We start from the raw sequence: 14,150 nt of genomic DNA on the forward strand, positions 1-14,150 counted from the left end.
TGCTGGAAATTGAAGGGCAAAACTCAGAAACTTTGGTGGGCATGGAGTAGTTTTCATCCAGTCGTGAGAGAGAAAAAAAGGATAAAATTATAGTCGACCTGAGGAGAATGTGATTAACTTTTTACTCCATCTCACTTCTACCTCTAGACTTTGTAGTGACAAACGAAAGCATTCTTCTGCTTCTAGATAATTTAACTGGATCAGGGTAAAAAAAAAAAAGAGTCTGCCTAGTGTTTGATCCAGTGAAGCTTCATGAGAAGATGAATGAAATGTGAAATATTTGGATTCCTGGGGCAGCTGTTGCTTAGGTATTTACCTGCCTATTGTCCAAGAACTCACTGAGGACGCCTCCTACCAAGATCAAAGAATCAATATTTATACTTCAAAATTGGGTTATTGTGGAAACCAACTTAACTTGACAAAAGCTCCAGGAGGCAAGTGAAGCCTTCATTACAAAAATGTTTCTTTGGGGATATTTTCCTAAATTTATCTCTGTTAAGTCACAACTGATGAATTTCCTCATTGACATTCATGTTAAGGATACCACAAGAGGAGGATTTCTTTTTTAAGGGTTTTCCTCATTTCCATGATTCCCAGACTTTTATATTATGTATAACACTAACAAATATAATTATGTTGTTACTTATTTTTGTTATTATTACTTATGATTTTATTACATGTCAGTCACTGTACACATATCACTTCTAAATTTTGTAGCAATTCTGAAAATATGTTATTTTTCTCATGTTCACATATAAGGAATTTGAGGTTCTAAGAGTTTAAATGACTAGCCCACGGTCACGTAGCTAGTAATTAATGGAGTCAGATCTTCAGCCCATGTTCCTCAGATAACAAAGTACATATTTTTCCAAAGATTTCACATTATCTCTGGTGTCCCGGAAACATTTATTCTGCCCTTATTTGCTCCTACAATGTGTATTAAGCATTTATCAGAGGCAGAGAAATGTGCTGGATATAATACAAGCTGTATTATACCCTGAAAAATTAAATGTCATTCTTTAATATGAATTTACAGAAAACTCTCATTCCCTATTGCAATCATGATACTCTAATGTTATCATCCTTGACTCCACATTACCTATGTATCCAAACAGAGTTCTTCAGATGGCAACAAGATGTAGAATTCTTATAGGAACTCAAATGTGACATAAGATGAGTGCCGCTCCAGTGGATCATTCCTGTAGTGCTTTTGTCTTCCTGAATTAAAGAACAAATGTTAACATATTTCTGAGTTGCTCCTGTTGAATTGTAGTTGCTTAACCATAATACCTTTTAAAAACTACAGTAATTTTTTCCTTTCTTTTTTTTTAAATTAAAGTCCATTGGGGTGACAGTGGTTAGTAAAGTCACATAAGCTTCAAGTGTACAATTCTGTATTACATCATCTATATATCACATTGTGTGTTCACCACCCAGAGTCAGTTCTCCTTCCATTAATGAGCATCTTTATGGTTGTAGTTATTGTTCAATCTCTATAATGATCCATACTTTGATGGGAGTAAATTAGATACAATTCCGAAACAGTTTCATGGAACTCAAAAATCTGAAACTTGCTCCCAGGATATCAAGTTTGGGTTTTTCATTTTCTATTTTTTATATACGTAGGGCCCATGCCCCATCTCCACCTCCCACATGGTTCCTATATTCATTGCTAATTTTTAGGAGTAAATATGTGATGTAATTTTTCTCCCAACAATCTATGGCTGTCAGCATTAGAGATAAAAGTTAAATACAGAAGAGAAAATGGTAAGAACAGGCAAAGAGTTCCAATGACTGCCATTGGGTGAAAATTAAAGGAAGAGTTTTTGAGCACAAATCATACCTTTTGGGTTGCTTTCTCCAAATATTTAAAAGTAAAATACCTTTATTCAAAAACCAGATATGAGTTTGAGGGAGTTTTAATTCACCTCGAAGTAAAGAAATAAAGAACCTAAAAACTAAGCACTGTCAATAACTACGCTGGGGTAGGGTACAAAGTATTCAGCCAGATGCCTTTGGACAGAGGGCAGTTCTTCACCACTGGCCTCCATTTTGTCTGAACCATCATTTGTTCTGATTGGTTTTGCCAGTATATAAGGATTGTTAAACATTTTGAATAGCACCCCTGCTTCGGAATGCTCTTTGGTCCTTACCACAAACCGCTGAAGTAAGTATTATCATCACAATATACAGGTGAAGGTGTGAAATGAGGGGGAATGTTAGTATCCACACTGGTTTTAAAGTGTTTCCTCCAGGGTCAACTCTTATTTCTAAATAAAAGCAGGACTGTAGCTTTGTCATCTCTGAATCCTAGTGTCTAGGACAGTCCTGCCAAGGACTCAGTGCTCAAAAATGGTTTACCCAATTGAACAATCACTCATCTTTGTTGGGATGAAGACTGTCTCACCTGTTGTCCAAATTGCAGATGGGGCTCAGTTAGGGAGTTAACAGTCACATTTTCTATTTCAGGTTCCAGCTGTGAGAATTTGAAGGGTCTACCATGTTTAATCCATTACTAAATGCAATTGCAGAAAATTTACTGACATTAATCCCTCTACCTATTATAGTGTCATTTCTCCTTGGAAAGGGGCAAATACTTCTAAAACTCTATCCCAGGTGAATGTGACACAAATGAATATTTAAGTACAAATACTTTCATAACAGTATTATTTCTAGTATTAGAAAGCAGTAAACCAAATATCTAACAATGAAAGAATGGCCTAATTAATCATTGTGGAACCTTATAGTGGAGTATTTTACAGTCATTATTAATAATTTTCCAATTAATTTGTGATGTATGTATTAAATAAAATTTTTGTTGAAGTATAATATACAGAACAGAAAAATGCACAAATCATAAGTATATACTCAATGAGTTATTAGAGAATTACACCCTGTAACCACCATCCTGTTCAAAAAATAAATTATTCCCATTGCCTAAGAATTTATTTCATGGTTTGTCTTAAACACTACTCTCTCGCTTCTTCTCTAAGATACCTATTATTTTGACTTCAAATCAGATATGGGAAAACACCTATTATAGCTTAAGTGACAAAAGATAGAACAAATTGTGTGTGCAGTATTCTCCTAATTATTTGATTACTGTTATGTAACTAAATGGGCAGGAAAATACTAGAAGGAAATAATCAAAATGTTCTCAATTATTATATCTTAACAATCACATTAGGGGTGATTTTTATCTTCTTCTTCCACAGAAAACATATTACTCTAATAAATAATTAAAGGACAAATATTATTTAAAGGGAACAAAATATATCACAATCAATTGTAAACACGATTTTTCATATTTGTCAGGAGCTGGCATTATTTTTCTGGTCTTGAATGTGGAAGAGCTCAAAAAGTTGCCTAGGAAGTTAGGCTATTATGTAAAGTAATATTTAAAACAATATATCTCCTATTAGAACATGACCAATTATAATATACTTTTGGTTACACCATGGACATCTATGACTGAGAACCCTAAGTGCATACCACGAAACCACATGTGGTATGGTATAGCCGGTGTGAATTCTGCTTTGCTGCCAGCACAAACCTTCTAAGGTTCCCATTATGCTGGTTTTGCCATATTCCAGAGAATTTCTTTCCACCTTCATGGCTCTGATTGAAAAGGAAAGAGTAGAAAATGATGCTAGAGAGTATAAAGTCAGATGGGCAAGAATTGTACCAACAAGGCAGGAGAAGATTTGGAGAATATTTGTAGAAATTGGCTGAGGTCCAGGGGTATGTAGATGGCATTTTCTTCCTCTTGCTTAAAATTATATTTACAAAGAATATATATGTTGCCTTTGATTTTTTTACGGAAGTCAGATAATATATTGATGTGGGGAAAGATTTGGCTTTCAAATAAGTCTTAAATATACAATCAAGATTAGCTTTTTCGTTCTGCCCTTCTAATATTTCTTTCATCAATTGCATATTTGTTTTGAAAACAGATTAGAATTTACTGTACAGGAGGGATGTATGAGTCCTAGAGGGAATGCAACAAGAACTAAATAGAAAACAAATGGAAAGGAATTCAATAAAAGTAATTCACGACATGATTTATGTAGGACAGAAGCTGGAGAACTTTCCTCATCAGAAAAACTTCCCTCTTAGAGAGTCAGTTTTCCCAGAAGGCACTGGAGAAGGGAACAAATATTTGAATCATTGATGGTAGTGCTTAGTCCTCCATCCAAGCAGAGTACCTGATTCTGCTGTACTGTGGAGAACAATCCAGACTGAGTTGCTCAGGTTGCTGAGGAATTGCAAAATTAGATTTGGGGGAAGGGAGTAGAAATTGTTAAGAATCACTATGGCTCCAAGTTCATAAATAGTAATGATGGTTGCAAGTTTTAGGCTTCAAACTGCTCTCATTGTTGTCCAGGAAGATACTGTTTTCCTGAAAAGAAAAGCCCAGGAAACTGGAATGTCTAAAAGTTGGTGCTTTAATAGCCAGACCATAGAATTTAGTGGCCAACAGTGACCCAAAGTAGTAATTTTTCAAGTGCCGGCATTTATTTAATGCCTTTAATATGGTTCTGTAAAAGTATTTCACATGCACATTAATATTTAGGTGCCAGGTGGCTGCTATGCATAGTGGTTTATTATTTATGAGCCTGTTTCTTCTGGTTCATGGGGAGATGAGTGGCTGCCATTGACCCAAGAAGGATTCTTTGAACATCACTCATTAATTTCTTCAGAGAAAGAACAACATTAACTTACAGCTCGGTGGTAGTAATGTACTAGACCAGAGGTCAAAAGAATTGCATTACAGTTGTCCATCTGTAGCTAGTGAGGACTGTGAGCTTGTGCTTCTGCTTTTCCTGAGACTCGGTTTCCTCATCCATCAAATGGGAATGTGAACAACCTTTTTCATACAACCATATACATATATGTATCAGTGTGTTTTGAAAATAGAAAACGCTTAGAATTAGTTTCATACCTCCCTCTATGGGTCTCAGTTCCCTCATCTAAAAAACCAGTGGGTTAAGCATGGAATGTCAAATAGTTTCATTTCATATGAACTCCATTCAATTAATATGAATTGCCTAGCGTGTATATAGAAAAGGATTTGAAACCCAGTGTGGGAATATAAAAAAAAACGCTAGATAGATTATTCATGTCTGCCGTGGGTAAGGAATTAAGATGGCTGGATATGTGCTGCCTATTTCTCAGCCATCCCACATACAAAAGCTCTGATTTTGAACTTGATCTTTGTGTTGATGAATTACCTGGGATAGAATCAAGAGAATCTAATTAGGACCTTTGTTACTAGATCTTTAAAGTGGCCCTAATAAAATTGAGACACAGTTTGGTAATTTCCCTACTCAGGTTAGGGACTTTTATTCATGGACATTGCACAGAGCTTGCCTTGCCAATTTCTGGCCAGTGAAGCTCTAAGTCAAAGGCTGGTATTTGAATATTTGCCAGTAAAAACAACTCTGTAGAGTTTTATTACCTTATGTACTCCCAAAGGAGTTATGATAAGATCTCTGCTTATCTTATTTCTTTAAACCATTCCACTTACCTTACTTCACTCCTCTACTGAATTTCATAAAAAGAAGACAGGGTTGGAAGAAGGGGAATGTAGTCAACAATTTGATTGTTGATAAATATAACTAAAATAGTAATTTCAGAAATTAAATGCATCATCATGTATAAATACTAAAGTTCTTAAGACCAGTTTTCAAAATATTAAGTTCTATTTTTACTTTTTTTTACTTTTATGCAAAAATAATCAAACATTTAAAAACTAATAATTTTTAATTGCCCCCAAATCTCACAACCCTAATACAGCTATTATGAATGGCATTTATTGCATTCCAGCTTTTGTTTATTTTCATATGTACAGGTACTTTTAGTGGTTGTAAATATAATACACCTATAATTTTAAATTCTAATGATTTATGTAGAATTATATTATAAATATTTTCTAATTTTGTTATAAACAGAAGAAGTCATGTTAATTGCTGCATAGTATGTCTAATGTTTGGACCATAGTTAATTAACCATTTACTTCTCATAGGATTTTTATATTTATTATTTGAACTTAGATTTGTTTTACACATTCCAACATAGTATACCACACAGACTGACAAAGTTGTTCAGTTGTCCTATTGGGGAAAAAAAACAACATTTTGTGTAAAAACAAAAAATTCCATAGTTCATCATTAATTTTTTTTACAAAGGAGTGAGAATATGCACTAACTGAAATATTTAAAAATTTATTTGAAAATAAATGCAGTTTTTTTGCTTCCAAGTATGTCATGGAGTTCGAATAACATAATGATGTTTATTTAAACATTGTACCATTAAAAAATGGCATAGTGATATCGGAAATGCTCATCATCACCTTAATTTTTATCAACAATATGGCAGCCAAGACTAGGCCATACCTCTATGGAGATGGATCTCCACTAGGCATGCATGGAAAATTAGTGGAATGAGGCCACCAGGGATTATGTGAGTGTACAAGAAACCCCTTAAGCGAAAAATTTTTTAAAAAATAGTTGAAGTATAGTTGAGAAATATGATAGACTGGTTTATAAGTAAGACAGCTTAGGTGGCCTGGCTATGTGACCGTGGTAAAGTCATTTAACATCTTTGTTTCTGTTTTTTTATCATATGTTTGGTGTAAATATTCAACTGCTCTCTGAACAGTGGTTGACATATAATCCCTCAATAGATTTTAGCTATTATTGTACAAATTTAGTTCAAAGACAATGAGCCAGGATAGGAGTAGGGTAAGATTCTGAGGAAGGCATGATGACTGTAGTTCTAATAGTCCTCTAGCTCACCTCCCAGGTACTCATGACAGTGGATGGGAATCCAATTTTTATGAAAATCAAAACCAAAAGAATCATGCCATGAAAAATTTAAGTTCATGAGAAGAGAAAATAACAAGAACAAAGAGTCCTGTGTGGTAGATGATGACATTGGTGTCCTCAACATTTGTCAATAGGTTCAACTTTGACACTGCCATTGTCTAAAATCATTGACAGCTGTTCCTTGACATGACATGCAGTGACATATATATATATATATATATATATCTCTTTGCCGCTGATAGCAAAGGAAACGTGATCCCAACAAAGCTGGAGAGAGGAAGAAAATGTAAGACAGAGCACAGAAGAAATGTTCCCAAAATTCTCAAAGGAGAAATGTAGAGGGACTCTTCCTGATGATAGTTTAGAACGAGAGAGAAATAATGAAGTGTAGCCCCTATATCACCCACAGGTAGTTATGATATATTAAACCCAAATATTAGGTGGTGTGAACAATGACTTGCTATAAAAATGCAGAAATTGATTCATTTAACAAATATTTATAACATGACCAGCGTTGTTCACTGTGTTAATGAGAGTCAGATAGATTATACTGTAGTAACAAAGTACCTCAAAATCTCACTGATTTGCAACAACAAATATCATTCCTTATTTTAGCTACAGGTCTCTCATGGTTGATGGCAGCTCTCCTCCATCATCATCTTCACTGAGGAGCCTCCAGCATTTGAGGAACCTCTGTGTGGTAAGTATACTGATGGTCTTATGATGGGAAGAAAAGAGAAAGTGTGACTCATGCGCTGAATCTTAACAACTCTGTACTGAAGTACTACATGTCAGCTCCTCCCATGACCAATCCTAATTCAACAGGATGGGAATACATAATCTTACAGAGTGGGATACCTGGGGGGAAAATGTAAGTATTCAGCAAACAGTAACATAATCTACTTTGCTATGGAATCTGTCCTCAGTGGTATTAACAGTCACACAGCATTTCGTTTGGTCCTATTAGTCTTAAATATGATACAAAAGGAGTAAATACTCAGATATCAGTGGAAGAACAATATAATAATATAAAGTCAGTGTGCTTTTAAGTTTTAATTGCTTGAGACTAGTTGGAATTGAGGATGATATGAGTTCAGGACGCTGGGATTCAGCAATTACTTCAGATTCTTTCATCATTCCCCAAAGGAAAAGCAATAATAAGTAGGATACCAGACATTTATGCAATCTCTCTGAGATCATAAAGGCTAACAAAGGGAAAGTTTGCACAAGGCAAAAGCGCTGTAGAATTTTTTGCAGTAGACATTATTCAGTAAATACACACAACAGCATTCATGGCCTGAAGACATATACCACCTTGGGTTGTGATCCTGGCAAGTATCATAGATTCTACAAGGTTGGGCAGGTTAAATTCTTATAGGGAAGACCTTTCTGGACCACCCAAGGAATACCAAAAAATAAAGCTGTCTTTCAGATGTGCTTTTATTCTGAATTTTCTTATTCAGTGACCCTTCCTCATCACACATAGGATACTTTTTTATTCAGTTAGTTGCCTTGGCCAATTTTATCTTCAGCAATCCTACTTTGTTTATATGACTGAATTTGTCTTGCTCTCATTTATGTAGATGAAATGGTCTTGTTTTTTACTTCTGAAACTATTTGTAGACCTTTGCCTTCACATGTTTGAAATAAATGTGAGGCATTAATTTTAGTCAGATAACACTGAGCCCAATTCACTTGGGAAAATGCATCTCAATGTGTAATTTATCATCTAGGACCTGTCCACTAGTTCGTTACTCCTTGGAAGTAAATTAGGCACTTTGAAATGTGCATTAAACTCTTCTTGGCTACTAGGTACCATTTAGGGCGGTGGGGCAATAATTTACTTAATGGTACCTTGATGACTTCAAAAAGTTTATGTTGTTTTGAAAGTTCTTAATTTTCTTCCACAAAATAATTTATGCACTAAGAGGTTGGGTATGCTTATAAAATATTTTCCAGCACAGAACAGCTATTGAATAGGATAAATAAGATAACATTGTCATGCTGATGCAGAAATCAAATGTTTCACAAATGTGTTATGTATCCTAACCATGGAATAGATATATAGCTCATAAAACAATTATTTTTCTTTTAGATTTCATTTTTTTAATTTACAAGACTGTCTTACATTTTATTGTAATTAGTAATGCTTCATAGCTATAAAGATTTCCAGATCCACATCACTGCATTTTTCCATAGTGCAAAACACATTTGTCCAAAGTTAGAATAATGTGCTATATTTACTGAACGTTCAGCAACTTACATTCTGCTTCTTCTTTTCATTCACAGCAGAGCTTCATCCTTACTAAATGAATTAGTTAAGTTTTGATACCTTTTACTTCATTTACTCATCTTGTTTATTAAAATACATAATCTTGATCCAGCAAGTAAAAGTGATATGCTTTGAATTTTGCTTTTGGAGGATAGAATTACTGATAAAAAAAAGTACAATATTCATGAACTCAAAGATGAAAATATCTTTACATTTTAATTTCTCTGAAATTTGGATATGTCTTATAATTGATAGTGTCACTAAATTTATTTGGCAGCAAATAAATCTCTCTCTCTCTCTCTCTCTCTCTCTCTCTCTCTCTCTCTCGTTGCCATAAAATGATGGTACATCTTACAATTGATGGCATATTAGATTTTTGAAATATAGTTGGACAATTTATTTTGAAATTTTGAAGATAAAGACCTGGGTGAAAATAGTTCAAGAACATGAAAATATTGCCTTTAAGAAGGGCATAAGCTGATAAAGTTTTCATATCTATTTCAGACATACTTCCCTCTGAAGATGAATTTATTACCACTAACCAGTTTTGAAAATATTTCAATAGAGCACAAACTGACCATTATATGGAACTAAAACCTGTGTGAAATTTTAAGGGAATATATATATATATATATATATATATATATATATATATATATATATATATATATATATATATGTCATACTAAAGCAGTGGAAATATTGGTTTAAATAGTAATTAAAGATGATTCTTACTGCTCTCCAAATAATGGGGGGTGAAATAGTGACAGCAGGGAAGCACATCTTTGGAGAGAAGCACTGACCCAATGAAACTTATGTTTACGATTGATATTTTTTCTTTTGTCAGAAGAAACCTAGAAGAGGATGTTTTTTTCAGAATAACTCCACTCAAATAGTCTCAATTACATCTACGATCCTCTTTGGTTGGAACACCAAGTTCACATGTCAGTGACAAGGGAGAGGAGAGAGGGTTAGAGGCATAGAAAAAACAAAGGAAGGAAGGGATGGAAGGAGGGCGGGAGGGAGAGAGAAAGAGAGGGGAGCCAATTTTGCAATTAACCAAGATGTAGAATTCCTGAACCTACACCAATGATGTTATCCTGAATTCTCTCAGTAAAATGTGGTGCCTATTGGAGTCTGCTTGCTGTATTATCCCAAAGTACCAACATACAACTGGGAATTCCAGTTCTAATTTACATAACTTTGAAATTTCAAAATGTGATTTCATGAGTACTCAACACTAAGCTCCCTAGATGGGGCGCTTTTCAGGAGATATTTAATTCAAATTTGTACAAGTAACTAAGTCATAATTAAATTTTCAAGTAATATATATATTCTACACACTAATATACAACAAAATGTTTTGATGTGTCTTCATCCTCTATAGACTAAACTCAATTTTCTTCATGGAGAGGAGTTCAAGTACGATGTACGTTACAATAGTGAAAGGTCCTGAGATCTTCTGACTGTTCTAGTCAATATCACAACACAACTTCATACTAAAGTTGATTCTGTTAAATGTCCAACATATATTCAAACTCTGAAAACTTCAATAATATTTAAACATCTACAAATTCTGCATTTGCCTGACATTACTCTTCAGAGTATCTTATTTTTATAATCTTTATAATTACAGAACTAATTACCATGATTAAGAAAGTCCTAACTTCATTGGAAATTAAGGAAAATAATGTAACTAATTTTTTTCTTAGGATTCTCTTCTAATGACTATATGGATCTATTTGTACCTTGTGAGTATAGCCAGAGTCTGGTGGCAGGCAGCAAAGGCTATTAAGTTTGAAAAACATGACATTTGTACCCATTGGCTACATATTATCTCTCTTACATTCAGCAAATTACATTATTTCTTTGAGCTTCAGTTTCCATATCCATAAAATAGAATAGGATATTTTCTTTTATAGATGTTGATAAGATTAAATGAGTTCATATATGCAAAGCACATGGCCTATAAAGTATGCTCAATCACTGGTTACTTAAGACAAGCCCCACAGTAACTGAAGAGAGTGGGAGCTACCTTTTAATTCTATGTGACTAGAATGTACTTGATGGTTTACCTCTAATTTCTCCATAAGCTCCATAAGCATTCAGCAATTCAACTCAGTAAATCTTTCTTGAATGCAGTGAGAGGTCTAGAGAGATGAAAATTATAAAGTGTCTCCCATAGAAGTGCTCATAGAGCAGGTTGACATGTCAATAAACATTCACGATAGAAGAACCCTATAACCATATTTTGCAGTCTTAGCAAGCAGAGTGGGTCTTTTTGTGACAAAAGTGTGGTGTGAAAGATTAATAGCAGAAGATATTATGAAACCATGGATGAGAAACATCCAGAAGGATGAGCTTGAAAATATTATCCAAAACAGAGAAACAGCATCCATAAAAAGACAGGGAGAAAACCGTAAAAAGATATAGTAACACCCAGGTGACTTTTAAGATAGTTGGCAACAAAGGAGACTCAACAAATGTCTGGCAGAAATAGAACGACATGAGAATCTTAACTACCTTGGCTGGTTTGTTAGGTTAAGAGACAAATAAATCGAAGTTATCTTCATTGTAGCAGACAACTAATTATATGTCTAATTTTAGCTTAGTTCATATATTAACGTCAATGGATTTTTAGGATAAGAAACTGTTATTTCTTGCTTGAAATCTTAGGTCCATGAGGCATAGGATGATTTATTTTATTGAAAAAGAAATGTAGGATGGCCTTGGGGGAGACATAAAATGACCCAAGAATTTGTGTGTTACAAGGAGACACTGATCACACTCTTTCAGTGACCCTACGCCCCCTTCTCCATTCATCTTCTCTGCGCTCCAAAATCACCAAGTCTTCCTCTCATCTTGCACAGAACAGGTAATCTTTCACATTTGAATTCTTTAAAATTATAGCTTCAAATCCAGAAAGGCATATGAATAACGTTTCCAAAAGACAGTTTTCCTTCATGTAAGGGAAATTCTGTGTAAAGAGAATCCCATGTTCTCTATTTCAGCACATAAGAGTGTATAAGTTCTAGTATTTCACAGGTCTTCCTTTCTCTGCTTGTTTTATCATAAAGCTTTGGGAAGTAGGGTATGAGAAGCCATGGAAGGTCAGCTATTAATCAGATGATCCTCTGCAATCAACCTGTTATTCAAGGGCATGAACAGAATATGTAGTAGCAGCACCCTGGATAATGGAAGTCAGTTATCCAGCTTTTTCAAACCATCTTTTATCTTTTGTTACCAAAAGTGTATCCTTTTTTTTTCCTTTCTACTTCTTTGTTACAAAGCAGAAAAAAAAATTGTTTTACTTGCATTCTAAGAGTTTAGGCAAACAGAACACAAAGGTTAATTTTTATCTCCCCAAAAAAGCAGTTCATATGAAGATTACCCTCTTTTTTTACTTCTTCTTTTATTTTTTTCTTTAAGGAAACCATGTACAGTAGGGAAGATGGTGATAAAAGGGGAGGTACAGTGGAAATACAGGGGCATTGTGGATGAGAGAGGAGAAGAGATTTAGTGACTACTGTAAGTAGGAAATTTGAAAAGGAGAAAAGATTCGTAATATATATGTGTATTGTCTAAGATCTGTTTAAGGAATATCAACATTTAATTTTTCGTTAAAGAGCCAAAAGATACTGTTTCTTTACATGTTACACCATATAGAAATTGGACCACATGGAACCCCAGGTGTTATATGTGATATGATATGTGTGTATTCCAGGCACTGCTGGTCATTTAACAAACATTTTCTCTCTCGCTTATAATAACCCTAAGTAGGCCTCATTGTCTTGGCTGCATATGGGAAACAATCTCTCCTAAAAAACACTGCTTAAAAATCAGGGTAAGAACAACTAAGATTGCTGGAGATCAGTTGGGATAAGTGGTTAAGAACAAGGACAGGACATGCTTTTCCTTAGATGGTAACCCCTAGAGTCAAAGAAGGATACTGGGCAAGTCTACATTTACAAATTTGTATTTGTAAATATACTAATATGAGTCATTTTGGTTTTTCTGTTTGTTTGTTTGTTTTTCTAAGGAATTGATATGTGTAAAAGAGAAACTTTAGGAATATTTAAATAGATCTTACTTGAATAGATGAATTTTACTAGAAATATCCTTTGTCCTGTTTTCAGGTGGTTCTATTGGAATTGGCGAACTAATGATTTATTGTCCTCAGAACATGTGGAAATTAGAAAATGGACTAATGGAATCCATTAATATCCTCTCAACAATTAGATGAATTGTAGATCAATACAGTATATTAATAGAGTCAAACTGATTTATATAAATATCCCATTGGGGCAGCTGCAAGGAGATAGCACTAGTCTCAATTGTCTTGAACAGGACAAAAAACCCCCACAAAATCATACTAGACAAAGGCCTCCTTCCCCGCCTTGTATTTTAACATTTTGAAATGAAAATAAAATAAGTTAGTCTGTAGTTCTTAATGATAACATACCACTTCTGATTGAAAACTAAACATCTAATAGTAGCAAAGTGAACGGCATTCTTGTAATAAATTCTTTGTCATGCAATCCACAGTCAAGTTTGTATTGTTTTTTAAAAAAGATTTTAGGTAGTAATTATAATTTGAGTTTAGATGTCTTTTTCATTTTAGGATGCAGGTAACTCTGATAAAAGGAACTGATTAAATATGATTGGTATAACAGTTTCCCTCCCTGTACATGTTCTTCATAAACCTAAAAGCCTAACCTCAAAGATTAAAAAAAAAATAAAAAAAATAGAAAACTATTTTGTAGCAGGAAAACTACTGCAAAAGTACTTTGTGCTAAACTGGCATCACATATAAAATAATGTCTGTAAGTCTTAAGGGACTAATTAGGAATTTAATGTGGTCTTATTCCTAGGAAAATATTAGGCATAGTGATTTAAGAAGTCTTGTGTTTCACAAATTAAAACAAAAACAATTAAAGCAGTCAGTCTATTAAAATGGTCCTGGATTGAAATTTAATGAAAATCTTTAATTAATTTTTATTGGGATCACATTTTATCATTATCAAGTGAGAATCATTAGGAAAACAGAGCAA

General features: G+C 34.0%; 1 long non-coding RNA gene across 1 annotated transcript in view; it reads left to right on the forward strand.

Moving 5' to 3' along the window:
• LOC141571117 (uncharacterized) overlaps positions 1 to 7,527 on the forward strand; it is a 270,191-nt gene extending 262,664 nt beyond the window's left edge. The window contains exon 4 of the long non-coding RNA XR_012495713.1: positions 7,443 to 7,527. This is a non-coding gene — a long non-coding RNA (uncharacterized LOC141571117). The remainder of the gene's footprint in view (positions 1 to 7,442) is intronic.
• Positions 7,528 to 14,150: the final 6,623 nt, after the last annotated feature.

The sequence above is a fragment of the Rhinolophus sinicus genome, linkage group LG04, assembly GCF_036562045.2.
Source record: "Rhinolophus sinicus isolate RSC01 linkage group LG04, ASM3656204v1, whole genome shotgun sequence".
Classification (NCBI taxonomy): Eukaryota; Metazoa; Chordata; class Mammalia; order Chiroptera; family Rhinolophidae; genus Rhinolophus; species Rhinolophus sinicus.